At 50.6% G+C, this 15214-nt stretch overlaps 8 non-coding genes and 8 pseudogenes across 8 annotated transcripts; 1 reads left to right on the top strand and 15 right to left on the bottom strand.

Annotated features, from left to right (window-relative positions):
* Nucleotides 1–119, bottom strand: LOC148667114 (5S ribosomal RNA). The gene has a single exon (XR_015938444.1). It is a non-coding gene; the product is annotated as a 5S ribosomal RNA (ribosomal RNA).
* Nucleotides 120–656: 537 nt separating this feature from the next.
* On the bottom strand, nucleotides 657–775 carry LOC148667113 (5S ribosomal RNA; annotated as a pseudogene).
* Nucleotides 776–1311: 536 nt separating this feature from the next.
* LOC148667112 (5S ribosomal RNA) lies at nucleotides 1312–1430 on the bottom strand (annotated as a pseudogene).
* A 536-nt stretch (nucleotides 1431–1966) lies between these two features.
* Nucleotides 1967–2085, bottom strand: LOC148667111 (5S ribosomal RNA). Its single transcript, XR_015937355.1, has one exon. It is a non-coding gene; the product is annotated as a 5S ribosomal RNA (ribosomal RNA).
* A 537-nt stretch (nucleotides 2086–2622) lies between these two features.
* Nucleotides 2623–2741, bottom strand: LOC148667110 (5S ribosomal RNA). The gene has a single exon (XR_015937354.1). It is a non-coding gene; the product is annotated as a 5S ribosomal RNA (ribosomal RNA).
* Nucleotides 2742–3278: 537 nt separating this feature from the next.
* Nucleotides 3279–3397, bottom strand: LOC148667109 (5S ribosomal RNA). The gene has a single exon (XR_015937352.1). It is a non-coding gene; the product is annotated as a 5S ribosomal RNA (ribosomal RNA).
* A 537-nt stretch (nucleotides 3398–3934) lies between these two features.
* Nucleotides 3935–4053, bottom strand: LOC148667108 (5S ribosomal RNA; annotated as a pseudogene).
* A 537-nt stretch (nucleotides 4054–4590) lies between these two features.
* On the bottom strand, nucleotides 4591–4709 carry LOC148667107 (5S ribosomal RNA; annotated as a pseudogene).
* A 537-nt stretch (nucleotides 4710–5246) lies between these two features.
* Nucleotides 5247–5365, bottom strand: LOC148667106 (5S ribosomal RNA; annotated as a pseudogene).
* Nucleotides 5366–5901: 536 nt separating this feature from the next.
* LOC148667105 (5S ribosomal RNA) lies at nucleotides 5902–6020 on the bottom strand. Its single transcript, XR_015937351.1, has one exon. It is a non-coding gene; the product is annotated as a 5S ribosomal RNA (ribosomal RNA).
* Nucleotides 6021–6557: 537 nt separating this feature from the next.
* Nucleotides 6558–6676, bottom strand: LOC148667104 (5S ribosomal RNA). Its single transcript, XR_015938027.1, has one exon. It is a non-coding gene; the product is annotated as a 5S ribosomal RNA (ribosomal RNA).
* Nucleotides 6677–7213: 537 nt separating this feature from the next.
* Nucleotides 7214–7332, bottom strand: LOC148667103 (5S ribosomal RNA; annotated as a pseudogene).
* A 538-nt stretch (nucleotides 7333–7870) lies between these two features.
* Nucleotides 7871–7989, bottom strand: LOC148667102 (5S ribosomal RNA). The gene has a single exon (XR_015937350.1). It is a non-coding gene; the product is annotated as a 5S ribosomal RNA (ribosomal RNA).
* A 537-nt stretch (nucleotides 7990–8526) lies between these two features.
* LOC148667101 (5S ribosomal RNA) lies at nucleotides 8527–8645 on the bottom strand (annotated as a pseudogene).
* Nucleotides 8646–10124: 1479 nt separating this feature from the next.
* Nucleotides 10125–10289, top strand: LOC148667100 (U1 spliceosomal RNA). Its single transcript, XR_015937612.1, has one exon. It is a non-coding gene; the product is annotated as a U1 spliceosomal RNA (small nuclear RNA).
* A 599-nt stretch (nucleotides 10290–10888) lies between these two features.
* On the bottom strand, nucleotides 10889–11007 carry LOC148667099 (5S ribosomal RNA; annotated as a pseudogene).
* Between the last annotated feature and the right edge of the window lie 4207 nt (nucleotides 11008–15214).

Genomic DNA, 15214 nt, shown 5'->3' with positions numbered 1-15214 from the left:
AGCTTACAGCACCTGGTATTCCCAGGCGATCTCCCATCCAAGTACTAACCAGGCCCATCCCTGTTTAGCTTCCGAGATCAGATGAGATCAGGCGTGCTCAAGGGGGTGTGGCCGTAAGCGAGAGCAAGGTTCGCTGGCACCCTTCTTATTGAGAGGACAGCTCCGTCACCTCTTTTACGACGCTGCTTTTTTTCCTTTGCGTTTTTCTCTTCTTCCCACGTTCTCTCTCTTCACTGCCTTCGTCCCCGCTCTATTTCACTTCAGCCTTTCACTCTTGCTTCCTTCCAATGAGGACGGAGCTGCGGGAGAAAGGGCGCTATAGAGGATCGCTGTGGAGAGCTGCTGCTGTGCTTTGACATCTGAGCTCTGTGGAAAACGATCTCAATACAATTCTGAAAAACGCGACTCTCCGAACGCCAGCCGAACAAGTCTCCACAGCCGAAGCGCTGTGTCTCTTTTCAGCTGGCGATAAACCTTTCCTCGATCCTTTGCGGACTTGTAAAACTGTTCCTGATCAGAATAAAAAACGCTCACGCTAATACACAAGCACCCGTGTCTCGCCAAAGCTGACAAATAAACAGACGGACAAGCCGCACTGCACGTGTGAACAGGGGAATGAGCGAGCGAGCGGGGATAGGGCGCCTCCTGCGCTTAAAAGCTTACAGCACCTGGTATTCCCAGGCGGTCTCCCATCCAAGTACTAACCAGGCCCATCCCTGTTTAGTTTCCGAGATCAGACGAGATCAGGCGTGCTCAAGGGGGTGTGGCCGTAAGCGAGAGCAAGGCTCGCTGGCACCCTTCTTATTGAGAGGACAGCTCCGTCACCTCTTTTACGACGCTGCTTTTTTTCCCTTGCGTTTTTCTCTTCTTCCCACGTTCTCTCTCTTCACTGCCTTCGTCCCCGCTCTATTTCACTTCAGCCTTTCACTCTTGCTTCCTTCCAATGAGGACGGAGCTGCGGGAGAAAGGGCGCTATAGAGGACCGCTGTGGAGAGCTGCTGCTGTGCTTTGACATCTGAGCTCTGTGGAAAACGATCTCAATACAATTCTGAAAAACGCGACTCTCCGAACGCCAGCCGAACAAGTCTCCACAGCCGAAGCGCTGTGTCTCTTTTCAGCTGGCGATAAACCTTTCCTTGATCCTTTGCGGACTTGTTAAACTGTTCCTGATCAGAATAAAAAACGCTCACGCTAATACACAAGCACCCGTGTCTCGCCAAAGCTGACAAATAAACAGACGGACAAGCCGCACTGCACGTGTGAAGAGGGAATGAGCCAGCGAGCGGGGATAGGGCGCCTCCAGCGCTTAAAAGCTTACAGCACCGGGTATTCCCAGGCGGTCTCCCATCCAAGTACTAACCAGGCCCATCCCTGTTTAGCTTCCAAGATCAGACGAGATCAGGCATGCTCAAGGGGGTGTGGCCGTAAGCGAGAGCAAGGCTAGCTGGCACCCTTCTTATTGAGAGTACAGCTCCGTCACCTCTTTTACGATGCTGCTTTTTTCCCTTGCGTTTTTCTCTTCTTTCCACGTTCTCTCTCTTCACTGCCTTCGTCCCCGCTCTATTTCACTTCAGCCTTTCACTCTTGCTTCCTTCCAATGAGGACGGAGCTGCGGGAGAAAGGGCGCTATAGAAAATCGCTGTGGAGAGCTGCTGCTGTGCTTTGACATCTGAGCTCTGTGGAAAACGATCTCAATACAATTCTGAAAAACGCGACTCTCCGAACGCCAGACGAACAAGTCTCCACAGCCGAAGCGCTGTGTCTCTTTTCAGCTGGCGATAAACCTTTCCTCGATCCTTTGCAGACTTGTTAAACTGTTCCTGATCAGAATAAAAAACGCTCACGCTAATACACAAGCACCCGTGTCTCGCCAAAGCTGACAAATAAACAGACGGACAAGCCGCACTGCACGTGTGAACAGGGGAATGAGCGAGCGAGCGGGGATAGGGCGCCTCCTGCGCTTAAAAGCTTACAGCACCTGGTATTCCCAGGCGGTCTCCCATCCAAGTACTAACCAGGCCCATCCCTGTTTAGCTTCCGAGATCAGACGAGATCAGGCGTGCTCAAGGGGGTGTGGCCGTAAGCGAGAGCAAGGCTCGCTGGCACCCTTCTTATTGAGAGGACAGCTCCGTCACCTCTTTTACGACGCTGCTTTTTTTCCCTTGCGTTTTTCTCTTCTTCCCACGTTCTCTCTCTTCACTGCCTTCGTCCCCGCTCTATTTCACTTCAGCCTTTCACTCTTGCTTCCTTCCAATGAGGACGGAGCTGCGGGAGAAAGGGCGCTATAGAGGATCGCTGTGGAGAGCTGCTGCTGTGCTTTGACATCTGAGCTCTGTGGAAAACGATCTCAATACAATTCTGAAAAACGCGACTCTCCGAACGCCAGCCGAACAAGTCTCCACAGCCGAAGCGCTGTGTCTCTTTTCAGCTGGCGATAAACCTTTCCTCGATCCTTTGCGGACTTGTTAAACTGTTCCTGATCAGAATAAAAAACGCTCACGCTAATACACAAGCACCCGTGTCTCGCCAAAGCTGACAAATAAACAGACGGACAAGCCGCACTGCACGTATGAACAGGGGAATGAGCGAGCGAGCGGGGATAGGGCGCCTCCTGCGCTAAAAAGCTTACAGCACCTGGTATTCCCAGGCGGTCTCCCATCCAAGTACTAACCAGGCCCATCCCTGTTTAGCTTCCGAGATCAGACGAGATCAGGCGTGCTCAAGGGGGTGTGGCCGTAAGCGAGAGCAAGGCTCGCTGGCACCCTTCTTATTGAGAGGACATCTCCGTCACCTCTTTTACGACGCTGCTTTTTTTCCCTTGCGTTTTTCTCTTCTGCCCACGTTCTCTCTCTTCACTGCCTTCATCCCCGCTCTATTTCACTTCAGCCTTTCACTCTTGCTTCCTTCCAATGAGGACGGAGCTGCGGGAGAAAGGGCGCTATAGAGGATCGCTGTGGAGAGCTGCTGCTGTGCTTTGACATCTGAGCTCTGTGGAAAACGATCTCAATACAATTCTGAAAAACGCGACTCTCCGAACGCCAGCCGAACAAGTCTCCACAGCCGAAGCGCTGTGTCTCTTTTCAGCTGGCGATAAACCTTTCTTCGATTCTTTGCGGACTTGTTAAACTGTTCCTGATCAGAATAAAAAACGCTCACGCTAATACACAAGCACCCGTGTCTCGCCAAAGCTGACAAATAAACAGACGGACAAGCCGCACTGCACGTGTGAACAGGGGAATGAGCGAGCGAGCGGGGATAGGGCGCCTCCTGCGCTTAAAAGCTTACAGCACCTGGTATTCCCAGGCGGTCTCCCATCCAAGTACTAACCAGGCCCATCCCTGTTTAGCTTCCGAGATCAGACGAGATCAGGCGTGCTCAAGGGGGTGTGGCCGTAAGCGAGAGCAAGGCTCGCTGGCACCCTTCTTATTGAGAGGACAGCTCCGTCACCTCTTTTACGACGCTGCTTTTTTTCTCTTGCGTTTTTCTCTTCTTCCCACGTTCTCTCTCTTCACTGCCTTCGTCCCCGCTCTATTTCACTTCAGCCTTTCACTCTTCCTTCCTTCCAATGAGGACGGAGCTGCGGGAGAAAGGGCGCTATAGAGGATCGCTGTGGAGAGCTGCTGCTGTGCTTTGACATCTGAGCTCTGTGGAAAACGATCTCAATACAATTCTGAAAAACGCGACTCTCCGAACGCCAGCCGAACAAGTCTCCACAGCCGAAGCGCTGTGTCTCTTTTCAGTTGGCGATAAACCTTTCCTCGATCCTTTGCGGACTTGTAAAGCTGTTCCTGATCAGAATAAAAAACGCTCACGCTAATACACAAGCACCCGTGTCTCGCCAAAGCTGAGAAATAAACAGACGGACAAGCCGCACTGCACGTGTGAACAGGGGAATGAGCGAGCGAGCGGGGATAGGGCGCCTCCTGCGCATAGAAGCTTACAGCACCTGGTATTCCCAGGCGGTCTCCCATCCAAGTACTAACCAGGCCCATCCCTGTTTAGCTTCCAAGATCAGAGGAGATCAGGGGTGGTCAAGGGGGTGTGGCCGTAAGCGAGAGCAAGGCTCGCTGGCACCCTTCTTATTGAGAGGACAGCTCCGTCACCTCTTTTACGACGCTGCTTTTTTTCCCTTGCGTTTTTCTCTTCTTCCCACGTTCTCTCTCTTCACTGCCTTCGTCCCCGCTCTATTTCACTTCAGCCTTTCACTCTTGCTTCTTTCCAATGAGGACGGAGCTGCGGGAGAAAGGGCGCTATAGAGGATCGCTGTGGAGAGCTGCTGCTGTGCTTTGACATCTGAGCTCTGTGGAAAACGATCTCAATACAATTCTGAAAAACGCGACTCTCCGAACGCCAGCCGAACAAGTCTCCACAGCCGAAGCGCTGTGTCTCTTTTCAGCTGGCGATAAACCTTTCCTCGATCCTTTGCGGACTTGTAAAACTGTTCCTGATCAGAATAAAAAACGCTCACGCTAATACACAAGCACCCGTGTCTCGCCAAAGCTGACAAATAAACAGACGGACAAGCCACACTGCACGTGTGAACAGGGGAATGAGCGAGCGAGCGGGGATAGGGTGCCTCCTGCGCTTAAAAGCTTACAGCATCTGGTATTCCCAGGCGGTCTCCCATCCAAGTACTAACCAGGCCCATTCCTGTTTAGCTTCCTAGATCAGACGAGATCAGGCGTGCTCAAGGGGGTGTGGCCATAAGCGAGAGCAAGGCTCGCTGGCACCCTTCTTATTGAGAGGACAGCTCCGTCACCTCTTTTACGATGCTGCTTTTTTTCCCTTGCGTTTTTCTCTTCTTCCCACGTTCTCTCTCTTCACTGCCTTCGTCCCCGCTCTATTTCACTTCAGCCTTTCACTCTTGCTTCCTTCCAATGAGGACGGAGCTGCGGGAGAAAGGGCGCTATAGAGGATCGCTGTGGAGAGCTGCTGCTGTGCTTTGACATCTGAGCTCTGTGGAAAACGATCTCAATACAATTCTGAAAAACGCGACTCTCCGAACGCCAGCCGAACAAGTCTCCACAGCCGAAGCGCTGTGTCTCTTTTCATCTGGCGATAAACCTTTCCTCGATCCTTTGCGGACTTGTTAAACTGTTCCTGATCAGAATAAAAAACGCTCACGCTAATACACAAGCACCCGTGTCTTGCCAAAGCTGACAAATAAACAGACGGACAAGCCGCACTGCACGTGTGAACAGGGGAATGAGCGAGCGAGCGGGGATAGGGCGCCTCCTGCGCTTAAAAGCTTACAGCACCTGGTATTCCCAGGTGGTCTCCCCTCCACGTACTAACCAGGCCCATCCCTGTTTAGCTTCCGAGATCAGACGAGATCAGGCGTGCTCAAGGGGGTGTGGCCGTAAGCGAGAGCAAGGTTTGCTGGCACCCTTCTTATTGAGAGGACAGCTCCGTCACCTCTTTTACGACGCTGCTCTTTTTCCCTTGCGTTTTTCTCTTCTTCCCACGTTCTCTCTCTTCACTGCCTTCGTCCCGCTCTATTTCACTTCAGCCTTTCACTCTTGCTTCCTTCCAATGAGGACGGAGCTGCGGGAGAAAGGGCGCTATAGAGGATCGCTGTGGAGAGCTGCTGCTGTGCTTTGACATCTGAGCTCTGTGGAAAACGATCTCAATACAATTCTGAAAAACGCGACTCTCCGAACGCCAGCCGAACAAGTCTCCACAGCCGAAGCGCTGTGTCTCTTTTCAGCTGGCGATAAACCTTTCCTCGATCCTTTGCGGACTTGTAAAACTGTTCCTGATCAGAATAAAAAACGCTCACGCTAATACACAAGCACCCGTGTCTCGCCAAAGCTGACAAATAAAGAGACGGACAAGCCGCACTGCACGTGTGAACAGGGGAATGAGCGAGCGAGCGGGGATAGGGCGCCTCCTGCGCTTAAAAGCTTACAGCACCTGGTATTCCCAGGCGGTCTCCCATCCAAGTACTAACCAGGCCCATCCCTGTTTAGCTTCCGAGATCAGACGAGATCAGGCGTGCTCAAGGGGGTGTGGCCGTAAGCGAGAGCAAGGCTCGCTGGCACCCTTCTTATTGAGAGGACAGCTCCGTCACCTCTTTTACGACGCTGCTTTTTTTCCCTTGCGTTTTTCTCTTCTTCCCACGTTCTCTCTCTTCACTGCCTTCGTCCCCGCTCTATTTCACTTCAGCCTTTCACTCTTGCTTCCTTCCAATGAGGACGGAGCTGCGGGAGAAAGGGCGCTATAGAGGATCGCTGTGGAGAGCTGCTGCTGTGCTTTGACATCTGAGCTCTGTGGAAAACGATCTCAATACAATTCTGAAAAACGCGACTCTACGAACGCCAGCCGAACAAGTCTCCACAGCCGAAGCGCTGTGTCTCTTTTCAGCTGGCGATAAACCTTTCCTCGATTCTTTGCGGACTTGTAAAACTGTTCCTGATCAGAATAAAAAACGCTCACGCTAATACACAAGCACCCGTGTCTCGCCAAAGCTGACAAATAAACAGACGGACAAGCCGCACTGCACGTGTGAACAGGGGAATGAGCCAGCGAGCGGGGATAGGGCGCTTCCTGCGCTTAAAAGCTTACAGCACCTGGTATTCCCAGGCGGTCCCCCATCCAAGTACTAACCAGGCCCATCCCTGTTTAGCTTCCGAGATCAGACGAGATCAGGCGTGCTCAAGGGGGTGTGGCCGTAAGCAAGAGCAAGGCTCGCTGGCACCCTTCTTATTGAGAGGACAGCTCCGTCACCTCTTTTACGACGCTGCTCTTTTTCCCTTGCGTTTTTCTCTTCTTCCCACGTTCTCTCTCTTCACTGCCTTCGTCCCCGCTCTATTTCACTTCAGCCTTTCACTCTTGCTTCCTTCCAATGAGGACGGAGCTGCGGGAGAAAGGGCGCTATAGAGGATCGCTGTGGAGAGCTGCTGCTGTGCTTTGACATCTGAGCTCTGAGGAAACCGATCTCAATACAATTCTGAAAAACGCGACTCTCCGAACGCCAGCCGAACAAGTCTCCCCAGCCGAAGCGCTGTGTCTTTTTTCAGCTGGCGATAAACCTTTCCTCGATCATTTGCGGACTTGTTAAACTGTTCCTGATCAGAATAAAAAACGCTCACGCTAATACACAAGCACCCGTGTCTCGCCAAAGCTGACAAATAAACAGACGGACAAGCCGCACTGCACGTGTGAACAGGGGAATGAGCCAGCGAGCGGGGATAGGGCGCCTCCTGCGTTTAAGAGCTTACAGCACCTGGTACTCCCAGGCGGTCTCCCATCCAAGTACTAACCAGGCCCATCCCTGTTTAGCTTCCAAGATCAGACGAGATCAGGCGTGCTCAAGGGGGTGTGGCCGTAAGCGAGAGCAAGGCTCGCTGGCACCCTTCTTATTGAGAGGACAGCTCCGTCACCTCTTTTACGACGCTGCTCTTTTTCCCTTGCGTTTTTTCTCTTCTTCCCACGTTCTCTCTCTTCACTGCCATCGTCCCCGCTCTATTTCACTTCAGCCTTTCACTCTTGCTTCCTTCCAATGAGGACGGAGCTGCGGGAGAAAGGGCGCTATAGAGGATCGCTGTGGAGAGCTGCTGCTGTGCTTTGACATCTGAGCTCTGTGGAAAACGATCTCAATACAATTCTGAAAAACGCGACTCTCCGAACGCCAGCCGAACAAGTCTCCACAGCCGAAGCGCTGTGTCTCTTTTCAGCTGGCGATAAACCTTTCCTCGATCCTTTGCGGACTTGTTAAACTGTTCCTGATCAGAATAAAAAACGCTCACGCTAATACACAAGCACCCGTGTCTCGCCAAAGCTGACAAATAAACAGACGGACAAGCCGCACTGCACGTGTGAACAGGGGAATGAGCGAGCGAGCGGGGATAGGGCGCCTCCTGTGCTTAAAAGCTTACAGCACCTGGTATTCCCAGGCGGTCTCCCATCCAAGTACTAACCAGGCCCATCCCTGTTTAGCTTCCGAGATCAGACGAGATCAGGCGTGCTCAAGGGGGTGTGGCCGTAAGCGAGAGCAAGGCTCGCTGGCACCCTTCTTATTGAGAGGACAGCTCCGTCACCTCTTTTACGACGCTGCTCTTTTTCCCTTGCGTTTTTCTCTTCTTCCCACGTTCTCTCTCTTCACTGCCTTCGTCCCCGCTCTATTTCACTTCAGCCTTTCACTCTTGCTTCCTTCCAATGAGGACGGAGCTGCGGGAGAAAGGGCGCTATAGAGGATCGCTGTGGAGAGCTGCTGCTGTGCTTTGACATCTGAGCTCTGTGGAAAACGATCTCAATACAATTCTGAAAAACGCGACTCTCCGAACGCCAGCCGAACAAGTCTCCGCAGCCGAAGCGCTGTGTCTCTTTTCAGCTGGCGATAAACCTTTTCTCGATCCTTTGCGGACTTGTAAAACTGTTCCTGATCAGAATAAAAAACGCTCACGCTAATACACAAGTACCCGTGTCTCGCCAAAGCTGACAAATAAAAAGACAGACAAGCCGCACTGCACGTGTGAACAGGGGAATGAGCGAACGAGCGGGGATAGGGCGCCTCCTGCGCTTAAAAGCTTACAGCACCTGGTATTCCCAGGCGGTCTCCCATGCAAGTACTAACCAGGCCTATCCCTGTTTAGCTTCCGAGGTCAGACGAGATCAGGCGTGCTCAAGGAGATGTGGCCGTAAGCAAAAGCAAGACTCCCTGGCACCCTTCTTATTGAGAGGACAGCTCCGTCACCTCTTTTATGACGCTGTTTTTTTCCCTTGCGTTTTTCTCTTCTTCCCACGTTCTCTCTCTTCACTGCCTTCGTCCCCGCTCTATTTCACTTCAGCCTTTCACTCTTGCTTCCTTCCAATGAGGACGGAGCTGCGGGAGAAAGGGCGCTATAGAGGATCGCTGTGGAGAGCTGCTGCTGTGCTTTGACATCTGAGCTCTGTGGAAAACGATCTCAATACAATTCTGAAAATCGCGACTCTCCGAACGCCAGCCGAACAAGTCTCCACAGCCGAAGCGCTGTGTCTCTTTTCAGCTGGCGATAAACCTTTCCTCGATCCTTTGCGGACTTGTAAAACTGTTCCTGATCAGAATAAAAAACGCTCACGCTAATACACAAGCACCCGTGTCTCGCCAAAGCTGACAAATAAACAGACGGACAAGCCGCACTGCACGTGTGAACAGGGGAGTGAGCGAGCGAGCGGGGATAGGGCGCCTCCTGCGCTTAAAAGCTTTCTGAATTCTGAGTACGTACGGGATCCTCGGCCTTGCGCTTATAACAAAGTCCAAGTCCCTTTGCAGACAACAGCAGTTGTCACATGATTGTCTCTGAGGATGTGCGACAATGGCCAAGGAGAGCCCCGATCTGAGCTTGCGCTCACTTTTTGACCAAGACACAGGTGTGTGCTGATTGGTTGAGAGTTTGGCGGGCATTGGAGACCCACGTGGTATTACCACGCCCTGCGTGAGATATGAGTCACTTACTCTTGACACTTAGGAATGCAGTCCAGATGTCCATTTGGCACTCCCTAGACAGATAGGCGCCAATGGATGACCATTGATCATGATAGCCAGGCTTAGCTAAGTGCATCCCCATCTGGGAGCTGTCCCTTATCAAAAGAAAACATCTTAAATCAGCCTGCATGAATACTTTCTCTGTGGCTGCACCACAGAGATGGAAGGTGAGATGGGGCCTCATTTAGGACAGCATACCACCGCTTAATTCTGTCTTATTAACAAGCATTGCCACTACAACGGCATCTCTCCTGTCAAACTTCCTCCTGACGTGTTTGACAGGATCTGGGCCGTGGTGAACAGTGGGAAAGACGCCCTGTGGAGAGTGAGGAACATGGGGCTGTTCAAAGGCATCGAGGTCCCAGTCAAGGCAGCAGGTAGCCTGGCCCTGTTCATCACCCAAGAGAACTATTACCTCAGAGATCTGTGGAGAGGGAGGAGGGAGGAAGCAGAAAATCTGTGGGATATAGAGAGCATAGGTCAATATCTCAAGAAACTGTGAAAAACATTATCATGTTTAAGTAAAGAATGTGATTTACACCAGAAAAAAAAATTGTTGCTATGTAACTGGTACCGTGTCAAAATGTAATGAGATGTGATCATATATACTGTTTTAAGTATGTATATTAATGTAAAGCTTTCTAATTTGTGATGTCCTGTATTTTTTTGTGAAAAGAAAATAAAGTTCTTAAAAAATCGATTCACCCAGGGCGAGGCTCGGCCATTGCACTCCGGCTGTGCTGACCCCTGCGAATTCCCCAAATGTGGGAATCTCGACTGCATTATTTCTGGTAGTGGGGGACTGCGTTCGCGCTCTCCCCTGATGTGCTTGGTCCAATATCGGATACGGAAGAGCTATGACACCACGTGCTGCGATAGGATCCCAGTTCGAAAGCCACTGCTGGTTCCCAGTTTCTTTTAGTTAGAGGTCCGGAGAAGCATTTCAAGCTGGTTACACTACTCCTTCCGGACATTCATTCCCTTTTCAAAGTCAGTCGTTTTGCTGTAGTCTGCATTATTAAGGCCAATTTATTTGGTCATGGGGGCCTCGGTACTGTATGCTAATTCTCAAGACAGTTTCACCCGTTTTCTGATTGCTAGGTTCTGTACCAGTGCAGACATGTCAAACAGTGAATGGCTGTACCTCTATTGTATCCCTGCTCAATGAATGAAATCAGTAATAAATGAATATATGTATAGTTACACGAAAAACAAGTGGTTTATCGACTCATCTTCATTTGCAGATTTAGAGGCAGCTTCGATATTCGTTTTACAAACGGGTTTTTTTTTATATGGGTCAAACACATGCCATAGCAACAAAACATCTCTAGAGATGAGGCTATAGATCACCTTTCCATCCTCCAGGTTTTCCTCCCAAAGCCTAAGGCACCAACGGTGACCCCTGCTGGCCGAGAGAGCAAAAGCTTGCAGCACCTGGTAATCCCAGACAGTCTCCCATCCAAGTACTAACCAGGCCCAACTCCGCTTAGCTTTCGAGATCAGACGAAATCAGGCGCATTCAGGGTGGTGTGGCCGCAAGCGAAAGCCATGGCGCCTGACTCGCTACTTGAAGCTGTGTGTGGCTGGGGCTCTGTGCCCCCCGAGCGGGACTGAAGGATCGTTCGTGTGCAACTCTTTGGAAAGGAGCTTCTTTCCAAATCGCATTGCGTACCTGGATGTTGGCGAATGTGCTCCCTTGTGTTGGCTTGTCCCGCACTGGAGGAGAACAAACAAACTGCAAGGAGGAGCACAAGGCAAGTCTTCACAAGACAAAAACCTCCAGTGCACAGCACTCTGAAAACATTTCTGGGCTGTCGCGTGTTTATTTCAGCACATAAAGCGCAACAGTCCAACACGTCGGCCGGGCGCGCGGCGCCTCCGCCCTCTTGTGGCCTTGCGGCGTCAGAGCAAGAGGCTCCTTCTCGCTGCCTTTCCGCTGTGTTGCAGAGCCCCGAGAGGGAACCTGGAGCGCACACTTTGTGGGGGGCGGGTGACCGCGTTCGCGCTCTGCCCCCGGTCTCTTGCGCGAGTACTAAATCTCACGGCGCCAGCAAGCGGCCAGGAGACAAGTACAATATCGCGGGACAGGGGGGCCTTGTCATTGATTGTTACATATGAGACGGGGATTAGGAGGAGACTCCGACTGATTGGTAAAGGGGAACACTAACACCAGAGTGACACCCCCGACGTCTCTTTTTGAGAGATTTCTTAATGGCCATGGAGGGTCGGGACCTCAGTTTTACGCCTTCCCCGAAGGACGGCGCCTGTTTGTGCAGCAGAGTGTCGCCATCAGGATGCTGGGGCATAAGAAAGCCACACAGACCGCAGGGTGAGCGCTCCCTACTGGTCCCAGTCACACCTCTTGCAGGAGCAGTAGCAACCTGAGCTTTTCCGGGGGGAATCTCCCATCCGGGTGCCGGCTAGGCTCACACCTGCTGGGCTGCCGTGGGTGAGCCCAGTCAAGAGTCGCAGGGTGAGATCTAGTCATCGGGGAGAAACGATACAAGCGAAGGATTACTCGGCTCCCAGCACTTGAAAAGACCGACAAATGACTCTTTCCCGCTGGAGCTGAATGTACCTGCATGTGTCATGTCGTCTTCTTCCCCCGCCCCGCTGTGTTTGCTGTATTGTCTTTGAAGCCAGACCCCGAGACGAGACGGGCTGTCCTGTGCCCCAATTAACACTTTACAGGTGCCATTCCCCGGCATTGTGGCCATTGTCGGTGGTCACACGCGATAAGATAAGGTGGAGGAGAGCGGGGCATGCCCAGCGCCAGACATTCAAGGAGGGGGCTGTGCGAGGTGAGGTGAGGTGCGACACGCCGGAGCCCCGACGCTGCTAATGCGGAGCACTTGTTGAACTGGCATTGAAAGGACGTGTGCGCACGGAGCGAGCCTTCCCTGCGGCGGAGCGTGGAAACTCTCTCCCCGCGCTGCAGGAGTTGTGTGCGCTGCAGCGGTGCCGAGAGAACAGCACAGAAGACAGCAGGCTCTGGAGAGCGGGTAAGAGATGGAGCCTTGTGGGCAGGCGAGCAGGCCCGTTTTTTGGAAATTGCTGAAAAGGCTCCGGTGTTTGTTCGGTGTGTGGCAGGCGCACGATGCGAGCTTGCGTAGCCGGTCTGGTGTTATGCAAATGAGGCCGAATTGCGTCCCGGGACATGCTGCGAATGCGCATGGCGACTGCAGATGTGTAGGAAACGGCGCTTCCTCCTCGCCGCCCGCCGGGGCAGCGGAAAGGCAGCAAGAAGGAGCCACAAGAGGGCGGAGGCTCTGTGCATCTGGCCGACTTGTTCGACTGGTGCTGTTTCTGTTTTGAAATAAAACGCGCCAGCCAAAAAATGTTTTCAGTGTGCTGTGCACTGGAGGTTTTTGTCTTGTGAAGACTTGCCTTGTGCTCTTCCAGTGCGGGACAAGCCAACACAAGGGAGCACGTTCGCGAACATCCAGGCACGCATTGATTTCGAAAGAAGCTCCTTTCCAAAGAATTGCAAATAAACGATCCTCCAGCCCCGCTCAGGGGACACGGAGCCCCCGCCACACAATGCAACGGGAGTATAAATGATGTATCCCGCCAGCCATTCGACGATCATTTTTCATGGGTGAATATGGTTTTCTGGGGGGTTGCAATGTTGGTCTTTATTGGACATTCCTGGTGATTCTGACACGTGTTAAACACTCGCATTTCCTGCAATTATAAAAAGGGTTAAGTTTCGGTTTCGCTGACAAATCGAATCGACTTTCACGGAGAGAAGAAAGGAAACACAATGTTTCGGCTGTGGAGCTTAGTACCGATAACACTGCTGATATTGATGGAGTAGAAACAAGTGATGTATTGGCAGCTTTATCTGGGGCGAGAAGTCCTGGAACAACTACAAAAATGTTAGGATGCAGAGGAAGAAATATTTTCCACCTTACCTCACCCAATCCTGCTGCATTAACGAAGCTGAAGTTGGCTTCTTATTCGGCAGCTTCTTATTCGCGTTTTTCGTTCCACCTTATAAGATGCTACTGTGATGTTATGCCGCCTTTCGCTTGTAGATGGCTCTCTATAGTTATTTTTAAAAATACTAATCCGAGTGGATTACTGGACATAGCCTCAGTAAAGGGGAATATGTACATAATGATTATCCAAATTGCATTTTTGTATGAAACACATTTAAGAAAATCGAAAACCAATTTTCAAAACTCACAATAACACAAACTGGCATGTTAGACGACAAGTAAATAAGACAAAAGCAAACCATTCATTCACTGGCATTTTCTGCATATTTACCACGACCTTGCCTTCTGATTATTAAAAGTCTCAAAATCTTGCATTTTGCAAGAAATGTTAATATAGCAGTCTACAATGGGACATTTAGAACATGGCTTGTGAGAATATGGTTAACCAAAGATGAGCAAAGGGTGATGGCACTTTCTGCTTATTGCTATGACCCTCCCTCCTGATTATTAAATAGTCTCACAATTCTGCCACTGAGGTAATGTGACAAATTATGAAAATCATTAAGTATAAGAAAATTTACTGTACCATTTTTTAAATATGACCTTATGAACATGTAAGGATTAACAGTCAACAAAATAGCACCCCTTCTGCTGATTTACTTTTTCCCTCCTTCCTTGTCACCAGAACATCTTAATATTCCGACACTAAGGTAGGAGAGACAAAATCACTTATCATGTACATTTGTAATTACGACACGTCACTGTTGCATTTCTGCGTTGTGACATGTAATACCCACAGTGGAAATTCATAGTTGTGATTATAGGAATGTTATATATCAGGTGGGTAGCTGCGTCAGCATGCGTAGGCTGCAAAGGAACAAGTAAAGGATTATTCCATGTTGAAAAGAGAAGAAAGGAAACACACTGTTTCGGCTGTGGAGCCTTCTTCAGGTGTGAGAAAGACAGGGCAGTATGCAAAGATTATTATCCTTTTATCTTTGCTGATTGCAGTTTATCTTTGATGACAGAATCAAAGACGTTAAGGAATTTTTACACCTAATAAACAGACACTTTTTTTGAACACCCTTATTTACTGTTAACAAAAGAGCTGACACGTATTATGTGTGAAAAAAAGCTGCTAAACAGCTCGACCTGCTGCCCCCTCTGAAAGACACAGTCACTCATAGAATTATTGAAATGGCGGATGGTTTCAAAAGTACACTGGTAGAGCGCGTTAAGATGAGCAGATGCTTTTCATTGCAATTAGGTGAGTCTGTAATCGATTTGGCCAATTCACTCGTTTATGTTAGATATGAGTTTGAGGGTATGTCTCATGAGGACTTTCTGTTCTGTAAACCGCTACCATCAGGAACAGGAAAGCAAGAGCAATGAAAAGCTGCACAGCGCTGTGAAAGAAAATACAGAGAAGTGAAAGGCAGTCCTTTCTCTAAGGAGGTAGAAGAAGAGCGATTCCCCGTCGGGGAATCAAACCCCGGTCTCCCACATGACAGGCAGGGATACTCACCACTATACTAACAAGGAAGACATCGCCCTCTCTGACCCCAGGCATCGTGTCTTGACCCACCGTGCTGGAAGCCGACGCGTACTGTGATTCCTTTACAGAGCAGAAATGACAACCGAGGAGCCGAGAGATCATTTCAGCATTTCGCGTCTGAACGGAAAACACAAACGACCAACTCGGAATGACTTGCTTTTGACACTTTTCAAAGCGTTCTTTGTGCACAACGACTGCGCTGCCTAGCAGATACAAATGGGTTGTACAACTTCGATCTAGCAAATGCAAGAG

This window comes from Lepisosteus platostomus, chromosome 5 (assembly GCF_059453375.1).
Source record: "Lepisosteus platostomus isolate fLepPlt1 chromosome 5, fLepPlt1.hap1, whole genome shotgun sequence".
Classification (NCBI taxonomy): domain Eukaryota; kingdom Metazoa; phylum Chordata; class Actinopteri; order Semionotiformes; family Lepisosteidae; genus Lepisosteus; species Lepisosteus platostomus.
The sequence above is the reverse complement of the archived record's forward strand: the minus strand, read 5'-3'. Positions and strand labels throughout refer to the sequence as shown.